This window comes from Leopardus geoffroyi, chromosome D1 (assembly GCF_018350155.1).
Source record: "Leopardus geoffroyi isolate Oge1 chromosome D1, O.geoffroyi_Oge1_pat1.0, whole genome shotgun sequence".
NCBI classification, from domain to species: domain Eukaryota; kingdom Metazoa; phylum Chordata; class Mammalia; order Carnivora; family Felidae; genus Leopardus; species Leopardus geoffroyi.
The window spans coordinates 107,359,050-107,379,567 of record NC_059329.1 but is presented as its reverse complement, the minus strand read 5'-3'; the positions used below and the strand labels follow the sequence as shown (position 1 = coordinate 107,379,567).

Genomic DNA, 20,518 nt, shown 5'->3' with positions numbered 1-20,518 from the left:
CCCACTATAAATAACTCCAGCCTTCTGATACAGACCGCGTGACCTGTCCAACTCTGGACAAGATCTCCAACACTCAGTGTACCTCTCTCTGTTCAACCATCCAAAAGAGGGAAGGATGAGGCCAACTGAACCAGAAGCCCCTATGTAGCCAGAGATGCTGTGTGTCAGAGGCGAGAACGGAGCTCCCCCAGAGCCAGGAGGGCCTGCTTCCTGGCTCTGGTCCCTGCTTCAGGAAGCCAGACAGGGTTTCCTCGGCAGCAGGCTCTCCCCATGCGCTTTCCTCTCTGGGTTCTTAACACAACCCAGTAACAGAGTTAACTTTTCTCCTCATCCCCTCGTCCTGAAAAAGCTGTTCTCTGTAGTCATTATTACACCTACTAAGACACAAATGAAGACTTGTGACTTCTGTGTCCAAAAACCAGACAGAGAGAGGTCGGATTTACAAATCAGTACGGACACACGCTCCCAAGGGTAGCTGTAAGTAAATAATGCCCATTTTATAATTTTTCTGACTTTTTATTTCACAAGTAATTGAGAGATGACCTTGCACGAAGCACTCCAAGACTCTGGGGGAAGAGGGGACACAGAAAAGGATAAAAACAGCTCAGACTTCAAAAGAGCTGATTACCTAGTAGGAGAGATAAAAAACACAAATCACAGTCCGAGGTGGGACCAAACCCAAGAACTAAAGTTAACAGTCCACCTAATCCCTCCAATTTACTAGAAGTCTGTGACTTTTGTTTTTGTTTTTTTCCTTCAGAAGAACCACGGGTGGAGAGATCTGAAGATCCCAGGTCCCACTTGTAGCGAGGCTCACGAGTTCTGCCAGGATCTATCTAAACCCTGGGGCTTCAGCGAATGGGGATGCACCCCCATTGAGCCAACTGTGGGGAGTCATGCGATGCTGGCATTAAGAGGAAGCCAACCCAGCGAGACTCACTGAAAAATAAACCATTTAGCCTCCCTGATCTCCTCCCCATCTGGAAACTAGGGGCAGGCCTAACAGACAAGCAAAGGTGATGTGGGAAGAGAACTTAAACATAAAGTCAAAAAAGCTGCTCAGGACTCAGGTCATGGAAATGAAGTCAGAATAAACCCCTAACAAAAGGACAAAAGAGGGTGCTCTTGGGGAAGACCTGGAAAGGATTCCTCAAACTCTGCATCTAGAACCCCCATAACAGTGCTGTGAACAGGGAGCACTTTAAATATTTTTCCTTTTATTTCTCAATTGTTGGTTGTCAAGCCTGATCTCCCCTCCCACTCAATCAGTGCTATAGCTCAATGCACGCTGATACTGTTTTCTTTTTAATGTTTATGTATTGATTTTGAGAGATAGAGAGCAGGTGAGCAGAGGATGGGGTGGGGGGGAGAGGGAGACAGGGAGACAGGGAGGATCTCCAGCAGGCTCTGCACTGTCAGCATAGAGCCTGACATGGGGCTCGATCCCACGAACCATGAGATCATGACCTGAACCAAAATCAGAAGTCAGATACTTAACCAACTGAGCCACCCAGGTGTCCGGACGCCAGTTTTCAAATTGTATTCTCGCCTATCAGGCTCCCAGAGGTTTCAGAGCTCTTTAGGAAGATAATAGGGAGGAACAAATACTCATTCCTGAAAGTACTTGTAAAGAAATAAAATTTCCTAAGTGATGAATCACTGAATTCTACTCCTGAAGCCAATACTGCATTGTATGTCAACTAATTAAAATTTAAATAAAAATTAAAAGGAAAAAAGAAAAGAAAGAAAATTCACTAGACAGAGAAAATTCTATGCCATCAAACAAACAAACCGACAAATAAACAAAAAACAGAAGTCAGTCATTTCAGGGCCTGGGGATAAAGATTAAGGCCCAAGTTCTCCTCCACTGCGGGGAAAAAACAATTCTAAAGCCAGTTCTAACTTAAAAATGGGAAAAGCTGGTAAGAAGCTTGGTCCAAATCACCTCAAAAGAAAATCACTTCCTGAAATTAAAAAAAAAAAAAAAAAAAAGTAGGTGAGGAGGAATGGGAATTGGTTTGTTTAAAACCTTTCCTGTATGAACATTAAAAGAAAAAAATTTTTTTTTTTTTAAAAAGGGCACCTGGGTGGCTCAGTCGGTTAAGCGTCCGACTTCGGCTCAGGTCACGATCTCAGTCCATGAGTTGGAGACCCGCGTGGGGCTCTGGGCTGACAGCTTGGAGCCCGGAGCCTGCTTCAGATTCTGTGCCTCCCTCTCTCTCTGCCCCTCCCCTGCTCATGCTCTGTCTCTGTCTCAAAAATAAATAAAAAACATTAAAAAAAATTTTTTTTAAACCTTTCCTGTATAGTAGACAGCAGATTAGCTACACAAGACTCTCCCGGAATGGTTCACCATGAAGAATATTATTATGTGGGCATTCTGGATGTGAAACCGGGAGCTCAGCACCTACACATTTATTACTGAGCAAACCCTCACACCAGTCATGACTACGGTGTGCCATCAGTGTCTGACATTTGTCATCAGGGTGGGTTAACAGTGCAGACTTGGCAGTTGGCCCTGTCGGCTGTTTCACAAGCAGTTTCTGTGGTTTCAAGGAAGGCAGGGTGTTTGCTTTTAGACGCTATCTTAAAAATATATTTCAGAATAGAGTTCAACCATTCCAAGACAGGAGGGAAGGACAAGCAAACCAAATAAAGGAATCTGGTTCTACCCAGCAGAAAGGGAGCATGCCAGAGATACAGGGGAGGAAAAGACATATTCCCCACGTGCCCCAAAATGGCAAGAAAAGCCAACTTAGTGCTTACTACCAGGTTAGAAAATAGGGACATACAAATGGCACTAAACACGCGAGATTCATAAAGGGAAATCCCTCCTCAGGACTTCATCTCTCCAAAATAAACTTACCTAGCTCAAATCTATTTGTTTATTTAAAAACAAAACGAGGGGCGCCTGGGTGGCTCAGTCGGTTAAGCGTCCGACTTCAGCTCAGGTCACGATCTCGCGGTCCGTGAGTTCGAGCCCCACGTCGGGCTCTGGGCTGATGGCTCGGAGCCTGGAGCCTGCTTCAGGTTCTGTGTCTCCCTCTCTCTCTGCCCCTCCCCCGTTCATGCTCGGTCTCTCTCTGTCTCAAAAATAAATAAACGTTAAAAAAAAATTAAAAAAACAAAAAAAAACAAAAAAAAAACAAAACGAAACCCAACCACCCTAACGGTTCCACATCAACGCAAAGGACTGTCATCTAATCAATTAGCAGCCACACCTCTGCCAGTGTGATGTGGTAATTAAGGTAGAGATTTTTCTTCCTGGGAATACAAGTATAGAAAGGCCGAGCCCCTATGGACCTAACCCATTACGACAGCCTTTCTATTAGCAAGAAAACACTGCCATGCACTCTCTAAAGAATACCTACCTGTGTGTGAACAGCAGCTACCTCTGCTGAGAGATAAAAATGTGTTGGAGATGGGATGTGGGGAGGGGGAGACCACTCATAAGAAAGCTGACAGGCTTTGCTTCTTGAAGTCATTTACGTGGACCTTGGTTTTACCACGTAACAGAAAGAAAGTAATTTAGAAATGGCATGCAACCGTGGTCTTGGAGAAGCGAATGAGGTCTGAACACAAATACACTCCTGGTCGGACACCCTCTCTTTCTCTGCTAGGGCGGCAAGAGGGGCACAAGTGGGTAAGGACAGCGGCGGCCACTTTACTCACCCCACGCTGGCATCCTAAAATAGCCTTAAAATTTCAGCACTTTGCTAAGAAACCTCAAAACGTCTGACAGGCACTACCGTTAAAAGAAAAGGCACCGCTGTCCGGGGGAGACAAGCAAGTGAATCAAACCATAAACGCATAAACTCAAGTGAACTAAATTCCATAGAGGGGCACAGAGCAGTCGCTCTAAGAAACAGCAGAGGTCCCGGAGATCCAGAAGCAGAGCTGTGGGCACCAGCCTCAGGAGAGAGGAGGGAGCCAGACGAAGACTGAACAAAAGCAAACAGGAAGTAGTGGCATATAAAACAAGCAGGGGGATAAAGAGGCACAGCAGGACTGCCAGAGCTCAGCTCCCAGGATTGCACTGGCACGTCCCAAATGCACACAGCGGCCTGGTACTACCAGCTACGGTGCTCAGTGCCCTTGGCAGTCAAGGCTAAAAGCAAGTGGCTCCGGGCCTCTGTGTAAGTGGCACGTAGACGGTTGTAAAGGGAGAACATTATTTTCGTGATAAAACGTACACAGTTAATATCCATGCACAACAGCTTTTTTCTTTCTGGGGGGAGCAGGGGTGTGGGAGCGCATACAAAGAGCATTCTAGGATCCCAGCATTTCATGGGTGCTACAGAGTAGGGCAGTCAGATCTAGGAATCAAAGCTGTCCCATGTTTCGAGCTCAGTACATACTTGTTAGTTACTCATTTTAGGTCTCAGAATTCTGGCTTTTCTAAAAACGGTTCTTGAAATTCCGGAAGATGAGAAGAGATAAAGAGGGCACTCAGAAGCGAGGGTTAAATAATAAAGTTTTTAAAAAAAGTTTCCCATAGCTCTTGTACGCCAGGGGAGGTGAGCCTGGCCAGCTGCGTCTGTACCCCTAGGGCCATGAAGGGCAGGAAGAAACAACTAACTCTTAAGCCGGCCCCATGCTGACTAGGAGCGAATCCTAAGGTATCTATCTGTCTCCTACTGCCCGGACACGGCTGAAAACAGAACCAAAGGATTTGCCACAGTTAAGAAAGTCTTGCTCTGACACCGATGCCCTCTGGACCACTTGGGTTTGTAACAAACAAGCTATTCAACATTTCTGGGCCTCTATTTCCTCACCTCTATTTCCTCTATTTCCTCACTAAGACCCACCATCTCACAGAGACTAAATGAGTTAATCAATGTAAAACAGCTAAACAAGCGTCTGGGACAAAGTAAGTGTTCGATACGTACAGGCTATTATTATGTCTACAGCTAACGACGCCAGCCTCAGAGCAGACCGTGCCCCGTGAGTGACAACGGGCAGGGGTGGTCGACCCTTCAAGTACTCAGTCCATTCCCTTTGAGAGTTCCCCAACCACTCGGAAGACTAATGTACTAGAGGGCCGTCCAAGAGGCACCGTTACTGAGTCGCTGCCTTAGCTAATAGAGTGAACAAATCTCCTTTGAAAGCAAAAGTCTATCTTCTATACAGACCAGCGGCCGAAGAGAGAGAGAAAAGCACATCAAGTTCAATTCTGGAATTGGAATGAAAGCCACATGTGAATCTGAAAAGAAATAAGCTTTGTGTAAAAAGCAGAGGATTATGGGACTGCTGAGTGATGGGGAATGGAGCTATAATCCCGCAAGTCTATCTGTAGACTCAAATTGATATAAGTTAAGCACCTGATTAAACAGTGTTTTTTAATGACCCGATGAGAAGTGATTCTGAACAAATGAGATGAATTTAAAAAGATTTGCTTAAAGCTGGTACAAGTAACTATGAGAGGAGGCCCAAAGGTCTACCACTAGTGGTCCCAAGGGAAGCCTTCCAAAGTCAGAGGTTCCATGGACATTGGAGGGTGAGTGCAAGCAAAAGAACAAGGCTGAGAATCATAAGATACTTTAAAATTTAAAAAAAAAATTTTTTTTTAACGTTTATTTTTGAGAGACCCAATGTGGGGATAGGGGTGGGGGAGGGGTAGAGAGAGAGAGAGGGAGACACAGAATCTGAAGCAGGCTCCAGGCTGAGCTGTCAGCACAGAGCCCGAGGTGGGGCTCGAACCCACGAACTGCAAGATCATGACCTAAGCCAACATCTGACGCTAACCGACTGAGCCACCCAGGCACCCTGCAAAAAATATTTATTTTGAGATAGTGTGTGCACATGTGCCGGTGGGGGGGGGGGGCGGAAAGGGCGTGGGGGGGAGGGCGTGGGGGTAGGCGCAGAGAGGGAGGGAGAGAGAATCCCAGACTCTGCACTGACAGTGTGGAGCCTGACATGGGACTTGATCCCACAAACCCTGGCCAAAATCAAGGGGCAGCCCCTTAAGCATCTGAGCCATCCAGACACCCCCATAGGATACCTTAGAAACTATGTATCCACTGCTATTTGATCTGTCCCTTAAAGACTCATCAAGCAAAGTTCACACTGTTACACACCAAATCTGCTTACCTCTTGGGTGTGTGTGTGGGGGGGGGGGGGGGGATAAAGCGTATCTCTGTTAAGTGTCAGATTTGGCAGCATGTTTAAGAAACAGGGCCAACAAGGAGTTAAGCACAGAAGAAATAGGAACAAAGTGTGTAGGCTCTGCAGCCACCCAGGGAACAGACTGTTGGGTGTTCTGGCCACAGTGGGTGACTGGAGCCTCCCAGCCTTCAGCTATTCCAGGCACCAAGGTTCTTCAAGGATAGAGGCTAAGCAAGCTTTGCAGTTTTCAAATTTGGAATTGACCAATAGCCAATGCATAAGCTTAAAAAAAAAATCCGTCATAATGAAATCCAAGTAAGCCAAATGATCTTTTTAATGGGGAAACAAAGGCCAATGTTCTATATTGGAAGGAGGAAAAAAGCCAACTTTGGTCAAAGTCCCTCGGGTCACTGAGAACAAGCTTCCTCAGCTAGAATGACTGCAAACCAAGGCAGCAAGTACCTTCCTGCAGCCCAGCCAGGACTCTGGGAATTGCAAAACAAAGGCTCAGTATGAGGTCATAGCAAGTAGCCAACCAATCAAGAACAGGGATGATCAAGCCCAATGCCGGTCTACAAAAGATATTCTCACACTTCTGTCTGGAAACCCTTTATACTCTGAACTACTAAGGACCTCAAATCGCTTTTCTTTTTTTTTTTTCAACGTTTATTTATTTTTGGGACAGAGAGAGACAGAGCATGAACGGGGGAGGGGCAGAGAGAGAGGGAGACACAGAATCGGAAACAGGCTCCAGGCTCTGAGCCATCAGCCCAGAGCCTGATGCGGGGGCTCGAACTCACGGACCGCGAGATCGTGACCTGGCTGAAGTCGGACGCTTAACCGACTGCGCCACCCAGGCGCCCCATCAAATCGCTTTTCTTTATGTGGGTATACACACTGTATTCTAACTAAAACTTAGAAAATGCTACATTGCCTATTAATTCATTTAAAATAATATCACTAAGCCAATTACAACATAATCTTAAGAACTATATTTTCTAACATATCAACTCAATACATACCATCATAGGAAAACCCAAGTGAACTTTTAAAATGGAATTAAAGCTACAACACGGATGAGCCTTGAAAACATTAAGTATAATGAGCCAGACACACAAAAAACAAATACTGTATGATTCAACTTACATGAGGTACCTAGAGTAGTCAAATCCATAGAGACAGAAAGTAAAATAAAGGTTATAAGAGACTGGGGGAGCGGGAGATGGAGAGTTACTATTTAATTGATACAAAATTTGTTTGGGATGACGAAAAATTTCTAGAAATAGTACATGGTTACATGACGTTGTGAATGTACTTAATGCCACCCGACTTAGAAGATAAAAACGGGGGGTGGGGCGCCTGGGTGGCTCAGTCGGTTAAGCATCTGACTTCGGCTCAGGTCATGTTCCTGCGATTTTTTTTAGTTCGAGCCCCGCATTGGGTTATCTGCTGTCAGCAGAGCCCACTTCGGATCCTCTGTCCCCCTCTCTCTGTCTCAAAAATAAATATAAACTTGGGGTGCCTGGGTGGCTCAGTCGGTTGAGCGAGGTTGAGCGATCAACTTCGGCTCAGGTCATGATCTCACGGTTTGTACAAGAGTTCGAGCCCTGCGTCAGGCTCTGTGCTGACAGCTCAGAGCCTGGAGCCTGCTTCGGATTCTGTGTCTCCCTCTCTCTCTGCCCCTCCCCCACTCATGCTGTGTCTCTGTCTCAGAGATAAACATTAAAAAAAAATAAAAATAAACTTAAATGAAAAATTAAAAAGAAAAGATTAAAACGCTAAATCTGATGCGTGTATTTTACCACAATGAAAACATGGGCGTTAAAGCACCAGGCCATGAGAAAATTTTAGGTTACCATAATTAGGGAACATTCTATAAACTAACCAGTACTCTTCAAAACTGTCAACGTCATAAAAGACCTGGGAAGATTAAGGAAATGGTCACAGGTTTAAAAAAAAAAAATTTTGTTTAATGTTTATTTTGAGAGACAGAGAGAGACAGCATGAGCGGGGGAGGGGCAGAGAGAGAGAGGGAGACATAGAACATGAAGCAGGCTCCAGGCTCTGGGCTGCTAGCACAGAGCCTGACATGGGGCTCGAACTCACGAGCCGTGAGATCATGACCTGAGCCAAAGTCGGACGCTTAACCGACTGAGCCACCCAGGTGCCCCGAAATGGTCACAGATTTGAGGAGACTACGGGACATGACAATTAAAGCCCGTACTGGTCCTGGAAAAAAAAAAAGGCACATCAGTGGAAAAACTGATGAAATCTGAGCAAGTTCCGTACTGTGGTTGATAGTATTATACTGAGGTTAATTCTTAGTTCTGATACGTGTTCTGTGGTTATAGATGTTAATGCAAGGGGAAGCTGAGTGAAGAATGTCCAAGCACTCTTTGGGTTGGCTGTGCAACTTTTCATTTAAAATTATCTCAAAATTTAAAAAAGATAACTGTTGAAAAAAACTTACAAGGTCAATGCTCTGTTTTTGAAGAGAAAAGGAGCCAACTTTGGTCACAGTTCCTCAGGTAGCTGAAAATCCCCTTCCTCAGCTAGAACAACAGAAAACCAAGGCAGCAAGTGCCTTTTTGAGGCACAGCCAGGACTAGGCAGGGGCTGGGAACTGCAAAATGGTTTTTTATGAAATTACCAATAAACTGGCCAACCAAAGCCAGGGAGAATTCATCCAAGTTTTGTCTACAACTATGATTCTTCTGCTTTTTGGTTTCAGAAACTCCCTGCAACTATTAAAAATAATTGAGTCCCCAAAAAGCATTTGTTTATGTAGATTATATCTATTAATATTTACTGTATTAATAAGAGAAATAGAGAAAAGATAATAGAGAAAAGAAAATAAGAGAAAAGATTTAAAGATGTAGCCGTTCATTTAAAAGAACATAATAGGGGCACCTGTGTGGCTCCGTGGCTTAAGCGTCTGACTACAGCTCAGGTCAGAACTCACTGCTTGTGAGCTGGAGTCCCACATTAGGCTCTGTGCTGATAGCTGGGAGCCTGGGGCCTGCTTCAGAATCCGTGTCTCCCTCTCTCTCTCTGACCCTCCCCTGCTCATGCTCTATCTTTCTCTGTCTCCCAAAAATAAACATTAAAAAAAATTTAAAAATAAAAAATAAAAGATAAAAGAACACAATAAGCCCATTACATGTAAACATGGGTTACTTATTTTTAATGAAAAAACTGTATTTGCCAAACCACAATTTCACACATACCAAAGGAAGTCCGCCCCATGAACTGATCTCATAATCCAATCAAAACACAATGCCAGACAAACCCCCAAAACCCCCATGTTAAAAAACTAAAGAAAAAAATGACAAAAGGGGGGGGGCTTAAAAGAGAGGAATAAAGAGAAAGAAAAATGAGAGAAAGAAAAGAAATTAAGGAAAAAGGCAGAAAGGGAATAAAACGAACCACTGATAAAACAACAACGAACCCCCATGGGGCCAATGCTATACACATTAGAAGGAAATAAGGTAGCTTGGGTCAAAGTCTCTGAGGCCCAGACAGGGACCGTAAGGCAGCCTGAATGGTAAACAAGGATCCCTATGAAGTCACTGCAAGTACCCAACCCAAGACGGACAATCGACTCAAGTTTTGTCTACAAACAAAAATTTTCTCACTTTTTGGTCTCAAGAACTCTTTACGCTCTTAAAAAAATTACTGAGGACCACACAAATCTTTGGTTTACGTGGGTTATAGTTATCGACGGCTACCTTATTAGAAACTAAAATGGTGATTTAAAAAATATTTTTATTAATTCATTCAAAACAATAAACCCATTACATGTTTATACAAACAACCTATTTTTTTTACAAAAAAAAAAAAAACAAAAAAAAAACCGTACTTTCAAAAACAAAATTAAATTCACAGCAAAAGCTGCACTGTTTTACACTGTTGTACATCTCTTTAATGTCTAGCTTAATGAAAGAGCACCAACTTCTTATATCTGCTTCTGCATCCGATGTGTTTCAATCTGCTGCTCCAGTTGTAAGATATGAAGAAAAATCTCACTTCATATAGACCTGTGGCTGGAAAATGGAGTTTAATAGCTTTTCAGAATTTTCTTCTTTGACACCAGACCCAAACTCAAAAGTAGTAGTTTTTAAAAGCTAGTTGCAATCTGCAATTTTATCAATGAATCTTTTCTTTTTAAGTTTACTTATTTATTCTGGGGCCAGGGGGAGGAGCAGAGAGAGAGAGAGACAGAGAGAGAGAGAAAATCCCTAGCAGGCTCCACGCTCTCAGCACAGAGCCCAACATGGGGCTCAATCTCACGAACCGTGAGATCATGACCTGAGCCGAAATCAAGAGTCAGACACCCAACCGACTGAGCCCCCTAGGCGCTCCTATCAATGAATCTGCTGTGTACTTTTTATGTTAAAATACACTGGTCATCTTGCACTTTGAATGGCTCTTTTACCTACTGGCAATCTGGGAAATATGCCTTCATTGAATTATACAGAATTTCCAAATATTGACATTTCATACAATATCAAAAGATCACATTCGACTAATTTTACCACTGATCTCGTCAAAAACGTCTTTGACAAATCCAAGTTTTTGAAAATTCTCATTTTTGCTTGAAAGCTTGACTTTTATCCCTGGCCAACGGTGACAGACTCACTTCGCTCACTTTCAAGAAAATGTCCACTAAATACTCAAGTGTGAATAACTGTAGTTGATCTTTCAAGTTAAAATGATGATCCATGCAACTGGTTCAGCTCCAACACACTAGCATGTTTTCTCAAGATCGTCACTGTACGATGGGATACGGCACCAGTGCCCCATAGATACTTGGCATTTCATCACTCAAAATATTAAAGAGACTTTTATTAGAGGGTTGAGACTTAATAGAAATTAATAATTTTTAGGACACACTCAAGTGAAAATGCCCCTCCCCTCCTTAAACCACAAGTGTCTAGCAGGAGAGAAGTTCACGACTACAATCGCTAGCAGAGTTTGGTGCCACTGCCTTGATTTACGTTACGCCACCAGCGATTTTCTCTGCCATTACTTCTGTGCAACAGTGCAAACGGAAACGAAGTTCTTCCAGGATGAACCATGAAAGTCAAGAGTTATTCAACCCGTTGCATATTTATCGCTACTCGCGTTCACTGCTGAGCGTTCACGTAAAGGAAAATTCTTTAAAGCGTAGTTGGTGCTGACACAAGTTGAGCCACGTCTGTAAATCTCGTTTGTAAGGCAAAAGTACAATTCTGTAAACAAGATATGAACTCAGTCTTCACATTCGTACCTAAACCTTTGATTCGACGAGTCATGGTACACACAAAGCGGCACTGCCCTGCATTTCACGGACTCTCCACCCAGCGGGCGTTCGGCAACGTCTGCCGTCTCTCGGCTACTGGGTGGGCTTTTCCAGCCAAAGAACGTCCGAACTTGTCCTGTAAGAGTCGGTGACTTTTTTTTCACTTCTAGGTTGAAAAGCTGGAGCAAATTTTGGCTTTTAAAGAGCTCATGGTGTATACACCAAAAGTTCTCGATTCCTTTTTCTTTCAACTTTGAATGATCAGTCTTGACATGATGTTGCACCTGAACTGGCACTACAGCACTACCTGAACTGTGTTCAGTTGCGTAAGACGTAATAAAGTACGTTATTAACATCTATAAAGCTGAGGAGAAGATAGCTCTCGTTACAGTGTCATCTCTTCTAATTTCTTATTTACGGTTTTGCCTAGACTCTTCAGACTCCTCCCATTCACTTGTTGATATGTCCATTTCAGTAAACAGAGGTTGCAAGTCTTCTAATCTCCCTTTTTAAAGTCAACAATCCATCCTTGAATATAAGAGAAATATGATAAATTTTCCTCTATGTTAGAATAAAGTGCTAAAATAAGTTGTAAGTAAAATTTTTAAAATTAGAAGCTTTCCCGAAAGTTTTTACGAGTACGTTTTACAAGCTGCACTTACTTCTTATTGTGTTTCCTCAAAGATGCCAGGAAAATGGTGGGATATCAAAATAATGATTTCAGGACAATAACGAGGTTTACAGGGCTTAGAGCAGGCACAACTGAAGAAAGATAGTAAGAGTCCCGGAGAAGTACTGAAAACAAACTGAGCGCATCATTGAAAACATCTCTATTTATACCTTAAAGGACTACCTTAAAAATTCTAGAAAACACAAGAATACAAAGGCACACGTTTCATTAGCCAAGAGTGATGATGTCAGCACACATCATTCAGCCTCTGGAAAACTCCACTGTATACGGACAGAGCCAGAATGGTAAAAAGCAGATACTGCGTTCATGTTCTGATGAAACTCACTTTGATTTTGTGTACCACTGAATGGACCTCAGGGAGCCCCAGGGTCCTCAAACCACACTTTGGGGACCACATTCAATATCGCATTGCCAAAATTCACAAGTGCCACCTCAGATCCCTCCCAAGACAGGATCCAGCGTTACAGCATTCCGGATAGGCCAGAGGAAACGGCCCAGAACTGGCTTAGACCCTATCACCAGGGAAACTAGGATGCCGACCCTAATAAGCTGTCAGATCGCCAGGCCTGGCTTTACTAAGGAAGGTGGCTCCAGAGACATAAAAAGAAAATGTGTGCTAAAGCTGCAAATCCCTAACTTTACAGAAATCAGAGGAACAGGAGAAAGGACTGGGTGGTACTGGGATTCTATACATGAAGGAGATCTCAGACTATCAGAATTCCTCTCCTGAGCCATGCCACAAAAGAGGCATAGAAACAGGTAAGGCAGAGGGGGACAGAGATGAAAACCCGAGATGGACAGTGGTAATGAAGGAACAGAGTTCAAAGAAACCAAACAGAAAAAAAAAAAAAAAAAAAAAAAAGGAAGTGAGATAAGTCAGCAGAGAGGTCAAAAGAAAGAGGAAAACACAGTCAAAGAAACATTCCCTGATGAGCTGAGGCGACACTGTTACCTTTCTCCTGGGCTGCAGTTGCAGTGTGAAAAAACTAAGCAAGTTACTTGCTGTTCTGACCAGGCGCTCAGGCTCTAGGAGCCTCAAGAGAGACAAAGATAAACAAGGAACCAACCGAGACCAAAATCTCAGCCCAAGATTCAAAGTCCACAAACTCACAGGGGCAGCCGAGAAATGGCTGTGACCCTTCCAGGCCTCACAAAGGGGAGGCTTTCTTCTCACTGCAGAGAAGCCAACAGAGATAACAAGGGCTTGCCCCTGAAGGCCTCTTTGCTAGTGAAAAAGGAACCTAAAATCATTAGCTGCTAAGTTCCCATGTGGTCTTTAAGAGAAACAGGGAGCTTTCTCCTGTTGCCAAAGGATAAATACTGCACCTGAAGAAAGGAACATGGAAAAAAATCCCATGCCATCGGCTGGATCCCAGCACTCAGAAAAAAACCCATGGTCTGGTGACTTTGGATCTGGATCCTCCCTTGATGAGGCCGCACACACAACACCACCACCACCATTACCATTCACGACACAGAAGTATGGGCAGGCAGAAGGTAGTGTTTTGGGTTGTTTCGTTTTGTTAATCAATAAAATCACCTGATATTGATATCTTGTAAATAAACGCACCCCCATTTTTTAAAATGATCTCAATAGCACATAAACCTTTCCAAAAGCATTCTATTCAGATAGCTGGCTAGCTTCAACAAATAAAGTAAAATAAACAACCACAAATTTTTTTTTAATGCTGGAAAAAGCACCTGAGGGATCCTAATAACTAAAAGAAACCAAGATTCTTTCAATCAATTACAGAGAATTTCCAACGCATACTGACCTGGAGTTGTATGGTGTTCAGAGAAAACCCACCAAGTCGCTCAACTAAGAACGGTGATCATGAGGATTGTTACGTCCTGCCAGGTGTTGTTTTAAAGTGTTTCATAATCGTTAACTTCTCTGATGCTCACAACAACTATACCTACAAGATAGGGACTATCATTACTCCTTTTTTTACAGGTGAGCTAACAGGCTTGGAACAATTAGGTAAGCCCAGGGTCACAGTAGGGGCTGACCAAGATTCCAGCACAGGGGAATCAAGCTGCAGAGCCTGCTCTAACCAGAACATACCACTTATTAGAAGTCCCCAAGTGCTGGGATCTCCTTTCCACTCCGCCATAAGCTCAACTCAATTAGAATGCGATTGCTAGACCAAGCAGGCCTATGGGGCCCCACTTCCTGTGACTACAGAACCAGTCATTCAAACACTTGTGGGCCCAAACGAAGCAACAAGTCACAAGCACATCCAACACCACATGCAAAGACACTCAGATGATGGCCATCTGGCAGCGGTGGGGGGGTGGGGGGGAGTGATAGGGGGTAAGGGAGGGCCAGCAGATCCTTGGGTCTAAAGAAGGTGCAGGAAAAGGAGCCACCCTTTACACAGAGTATCAGTAACCAAAACCCTCAGTGAAATGGTGCTCAAGAGAAGCAATGAGTAGATCATTGTAGCAGTGACAGAAGCAACCTGCCCCCCAAGGGCAAGGGCAAGGACAAGGGTTGGAACTATGTTTGCAGGTGGTTTCACTCATTAATCACCAAACTTTCGGACATGGGAGTTTTCCGTTTCCTGGGGGACTGGGAAAACAATCCTGCTGTATTAGTACCTCTGATGGTCAGAGGAGCCTCAGAATCCTATGTCTTTCCCCTGAGAAAGGCTTCCTGCTGCTGTTCAGGAAGTGCCAGCACGTGGTGACTGATGACTCCCACCTTTCCTACGGGTACCTGATCAGGAACACACTTAAACTGTTAACCTCCTGAGCTGCCAAAGACCAAAAACTATTCTCTCTCCTTTTTTCTTCCCCAGCAGGCCTGGACAGACAGTCCCACTGCATCAAGCCAAAAGGACTGGGGCCTCAGTGGATTTAGCAGCCAGATCACAAGAGCCAGGAGTCAGTTCCCAATCCATAAACCACAAACCCAATCGCTTTTCCCTGGCCAGGCTGGAGGGCCTTTTGCCAAGCTGTGACTTGCAAAGGGGGTCCAAGGAAAGGAGTTGTATCTTAGAGTTTCCAGTGACAGGTGCGGAGGACAAAGTTGCCTTGAACAGCACTGGGTATAGAGAAAGCCCACTCGTGCTCAGAGGCCCGCTCAGTAATGAGGGGGAATGGGGGTGTTTACAGACCTCATCCAGACTCACACCTCAATGAGCAGAGCCCCAGAGGAGGCAGACCTTTGTATGGCCAACTTCCCAAAGAACACAGGGGAAAATAGGCCGAGGCTGCTCAAAACCAGCTTGACTGGTTCTACAGAGAAGCCTCTGGTCTGCTCCGCCTTTCTCATGTTAAAAAGAAAAAGGTGGCTGGGAGCCAGTCACTGAACACACCCCTCCCTTTCTCCTCTCTCCCCGCCCCCCCTTCTTCCACCCTCCTATCTGTTGTCCCTCAGGATTCACCTAGCCATCAATATCAGTGTCCGGCTCGCCCTCGCCTACCAAACCTGAGGTTACATGGCTTTAGAAGTGGAAGGTTCACTATGTGATGAGCAAAAGGACACACATTTGTTTTTGCCCTTTTTGCCCTTTTCTAATGAAAAACGTAGGGATAAATGCAAGTAGGGAGAGGGCACAGGGACTGAGAAACTTCAAACCCTCCAGCAAAGAGCAGACATACAGATGAAGGCATCTACTTCTACACCCTCAAGGAGGAGCAGGTCAAGGGGGCAAGAGAAGGAACTGGATTGCCTCCTTCTCCGAAAGACGACTGGACACCAAGAGACCAGATCCTCTCACGGTGTTTCAGAATCAGGCCATCACAGCCTAAAAGACAGCAATGACATTCAATGCCTACACCAAGAGGGCTGTAGCGGGGTGGTGGCATTCCGCTCCGAGCGTGAGAGATTTCAGAGTTAACGTCGGGATAGATGGCCTCTTCCCATGCCAGAAGTGGGAAACGGGTGTTTTCCTCCCCCACAAAGTTTGTAAAGGCTCCCTCTTCCCTTTGCTGAGACAGAAGGGGAAAAGGCAGAGATAACACTGCAGTGACTCACTCTCGTTTGATGAAGGCTGCGAGGAAGCCTGGAGAATCCAAGCTGTAAGTGCAAAAAGGTACAAGAGCTGGAGTCTCCCATCAACAGGAGGAAACTCAGCCACCTATGTGGTTTGTCACCGCTGAACTTCCGCTGAAGGAGGAAGGCCTAGGTTAAACTCCACCCACCCTTTCCACATCCTTCTCGGTTTCTGCTTTGATAGGAAAGTGCAAACCCGGCAGCACCGGAGGCTACAAGAGAATCAAGCCCTTCCTCTACCTCCTCTCATAGCAAAAGCCTAGCAGCCACAGTCCACAGCTTAACTAAGCAGACGGAGCTGGGGCTGGCCCCGGTGACTGCAGGAAAGCCTCACCAGGCAGTCTTGGGGAAGGAAGGACAACGACCCTCCTCGTCCTTCCCATCTGCGGAGGTTACTTCATCCCAATCCATTAATGGGCTTCAAAGTGCTGCTGTGGTGGGGGGAGCCCATTTAGCAGAGCTATCATGGGGCCAAAGGTGGCGCCCAGCCCCCACCTCACTCGTCGATAATGGGCCACAGAGTCTGAGGCTTGGCTGCACTCTAGGCATAAAATATTCATTCCCGTCGACATAATACATATGTAGGAAAGTCATGGAAGCTCCTGGGAGGAGGGAAGTGCCAGCCAGGTGGCTAAGTGCGCAATGGGAAAGAGTTTGTGAAGGCACGGGTTAGTCCTGGTCAAATGCGCACCGAGAGCTGGGCTGTTCTGTCCAAAGGGAAGACGGTCTGGTCTGAGAAGTTTTTGACTCCCATGAGACCGAACGATGCAAACCTCTCAGGCAAACAAATTCTCAATTTTTTCCTACCTCACAGGCATAAGACACTGACCATGAAAAGAAATCTCAGGCCCAGTCTTTGGTCACCATCTGAAAGATGCAGTCATCCCTGTGTGAACTTGATTTTAATCTAAAGCAGACCAGTTTCAACGACTGTCTTGAATCCGTCTGTTTAGCTACTTCCCGAAGCCCACACATTAGAAAGAAATTATCACAATTTACCAAGTGGTTACCTTCGCTGGGTTCAAAGATCACGGTATGGCGAGTGACTCTGTGATCTCTAGACTCCCAGAGCCCTCGCTCTAACGAGGCCTCACTCTTAATTTCTAGGGCCACGCAGGAAGCGAGAATGTATGCTCTGACGTCCACCCACATCCCTGACCAGAAGGCAGCACCACTAAGGAGCCCGTGGCCAGAGTCAAAGGGCAGAAGTCAGAGTCCGTACCCAGAGCACAGCACCGCCCGGCTCACAGGCATGGAGTGAAATGAGAGCCACCCGAGCTCTCTACCAGAGGAGACACTAAAACCAAATTATTCAGCGTTGGCAACGTTCAGCCAGAATCAACCCTGGCATCCAAGGGAGATGTGTCTGGAGCGGCTCGGTTGTTCTTTACAGGATTCCGTAAGTCAGCTTTGCTCACTTCATCCAGACTTCCACACTCCTCTTCCTAGAACCACCCAAGAGAATAAACAATGCTACTCGCACCCGAGAAGAACGAGAGCAACCCCCCTCCCTTGCGCACTGCAGCAGAAGCGAGGCCGATAGTGAAAGCCTCCGAAAGCCTCCTCTTTTCCCTCGGAAGCCCCGGAAGCCCTCTCGCTCATGGTTCCTGAGGCCCAGAGGTGGGGCGGGTCTGAAGTCACGCGGCCCCCCTCCCAGGTGTTCCACGTAGTAGCGGCAGGTGAACTCTGGGAAGTTGGACCCCTCTCCGCACCTGCCTAGCCTATTGTTGCCGCCGCCGCTGGCTGGAGGACAGGCATCCTACATGCTGATTGCTGTCACCACAGCCAAGCCTCCAGGCCAGCAGAGCCATTCGGAGAACTGGACAGAAAGCTCAGCTCACAGACGGAGAATCCCCAAAACTACCAGCCCCAGGTCACAACCCTCCTGCAAAAGAAAGAAGAGTCTAGAGCTGGGAAAAAAGCACATTCGAAACCAGGTGTCACAAAAATCATCTTAAAGAGGGGGGCTTGACTTCCTTTTAGCTCCCACTTCCAGTGCTAGGAGCAGAATCGACAGCAAACAGGCAATCTTCCTGCAGTACAAGGTTTATTTTTATGCTTCAACATTTTCTGTGTGTGTGTGTGTGTGTGTGTGTGTTATGCGTGTTTAATTCAGATGTGATCAAAGAGCTCCTGGAAACAGCTTCTCATCAGCCACATGTTTTAAAGAAAGGGGGAGAGGAAGAGCTAAAAAAGAGATTGGAGCTTGAAGACAACCAGTAGAGTTTACCCATTTCCTGGGGAAACCAGCTTAAATAATTTAAACCTAAATACAGTGATAGAGAATCTTTGCGGGGAGGGGATCAGCCCAACCAAACCCCTTGCTTTTTATTTCACAACGTTAGGATTTACCGCAACGACTGAACTTCTGTGACTACTTCAACTAGAACAGCGACAGGACTGAGAGCGTCCTTGCTCTTACCTGGTGGCAACGAGCTATTCTAAAGGAGGCCAATGCTTGTGGCATCCCTGGCCTCGTGACGCGAGGGGCTGCTATGTGTCTTTTCTCTTGGTTTGAAAAATACGGGCATCTGCCGGTAGCTGGTATATCCAAGCTTTTTCAAAGGCTGCGCTGTCACCGGGACGAGACTTAATATCGAGCAAATAGTATGACTGGCTACCTTGAGGACGGGCAGCAGAAGCGATGAAGTGGCTCAGGGGAGCCTAAGTCCACAAAGAGTGCAAACAGGATGAGTAATTCATAATTTGGAACAGGACGACCAAGTATGCAGCCGTGGCTCTAGACGAAGTTAGCGAAGGGGCAGCTTCCGTTCCCGACCGGCTCACCCGATTAGCTCTCACCGAATCAGCGGGTGTGCACCGACTTCCTACTATGCGCTCAGCAGTATTCGAGGCATGTTGGGAAGAGAGGAAATCAATGCACACATCACAAGAAAAAAAAAGACCACGGCGGGAATACATTTACATTTGGTAAACAGCACAAAGAAACCACATTGAGGCAGTCTGTTACTCTACTTTGCTGAACACAATGCCCCCCACAGCCTCGCGGAGAGAGTAGGCACTCCACAACCACTCCCCACATGCCTGAGGGTGCCAGTCAGTCACTTGGCCTCCTCCTACCAGCTCATAATCAACAGTCTGGGAAAGTTCTCTGGTGAGCAGGGTTTACCTGCTAACACAGAGGGTGCGACAGGAAAAGGAATGGAATGGGGAACCTCAAGAGAGCCTAGAAAAAGAGGTTCCCGGCAAGGAGAGAAAACAGCCGGCAAGTGAGGGCAAGACCCTGAGATACAGACCATGCTCTGGTTTCCAAAGACCTCAATCCCATGCAGAGCCAGTTGCAAAACCCAGTGATGAAACAGAAATTCACCAACCCTCCCCCTCAACTCATTTCACCCCCAGAAGCAATCAATCCGTCAGTAACGAAAGGGTCAACCAGCACAGAGAAAAACCCGGGGCCACAATTGCTCGTGGAGCTCCTGACTGCCCAGGTGACAGAGAGCAAGGTGGGGCGGGGGAGGTGACACAAGAGAAAAACATAGGACAATGAAACGAGGGAAGATTTTTCAGGGAAGGATGTGAACACGCGAGAGAACATAACGACGGTTCTATCGGGCTGCGGAGAAAGAAGGGCGCGACAGGAAAACGTAAAGGGTGTAATAAGGGAAAAGGATGCAAAAAAAAAAAAAAAAAAAAAAAAAAAGCGCTGCAGCCCCAGGGGAGAAGAGCTCCTTTTTCAACTCGAGTTTTTCTGGCCTAGTAAACTTCTCCGCCAACGAGGGTGTGCCAGGCAGGGGACTCTCCACACAGCAGCCAGCAGTCAGCAAGGGACGCCGGACATGGTGACAGAAAGGGGAGGGGTGGAAAGCGGACGCCTCTCAGCTCACAGGTAGGGTGACACAGAAAACGCTAAAGCTTGGGTGACAGATGATAGCAGTGATTGCCAGGACGAGGAGGGGGGAGGAGGTGGCGTATAGCTCAAGAAACTAGCATGCTGAATGCCCGGACGGCGAGTTACAAAGACTAGCCCATCGGGAGGGAAAGGACAGGGGCCTCGGTGGGGCAAACAGATACGATGTGAAGAAGGCAAGAGACTAATGCGGAGATGAAGGCAAGCCTCACGGAGGCAGGTAGAGTGAGGAAGACCGGGTGAGGGCAGAGAAACCGGAAGGTACCAAACAAGGAGGAAGAAACTATGAAAAGTGACAGAGCCGGGAGTGAAGACACAGGAAGGCATCATGGCTCGTGTGGCGGTGTGAAAAGACAGAAGGGCAAGGATGGTAATGCAGCGTGGCCGGGGAGAGGACTCAGCAACAGGTTGTCCCCATAAAGTGGGGCTGGAGGAATGTTCTCCCTCCAAAGGACAAGTCCAGGGAGCAGGCTGGTAAAGCACTCAGGGAGAAACAGGAGGCGGAGAGACTTCAGCCAAACCCCTGGGGGGTGGGAGGGGGGTGGGGGTGGGCAGAACGCGAGGGATCCA

The 20,518-nt window shown here is 46.1% G+C and overlaps 1 protein-coding gene across 2 annotated transcripts in view; it reads right to left on the bottom strand.

Moving 5' to 3' along the window:
* MARK2 (microtubule affinity regulating kinase 2) overlaps window positions 1-20,518 on the bottom strand; it is a 59,144-nt gene that overhangs the window by 37,095 nt on the left and 1,531 nt on the right. The gene's annotated exons all lie outside the window — the stretch shown is intronic.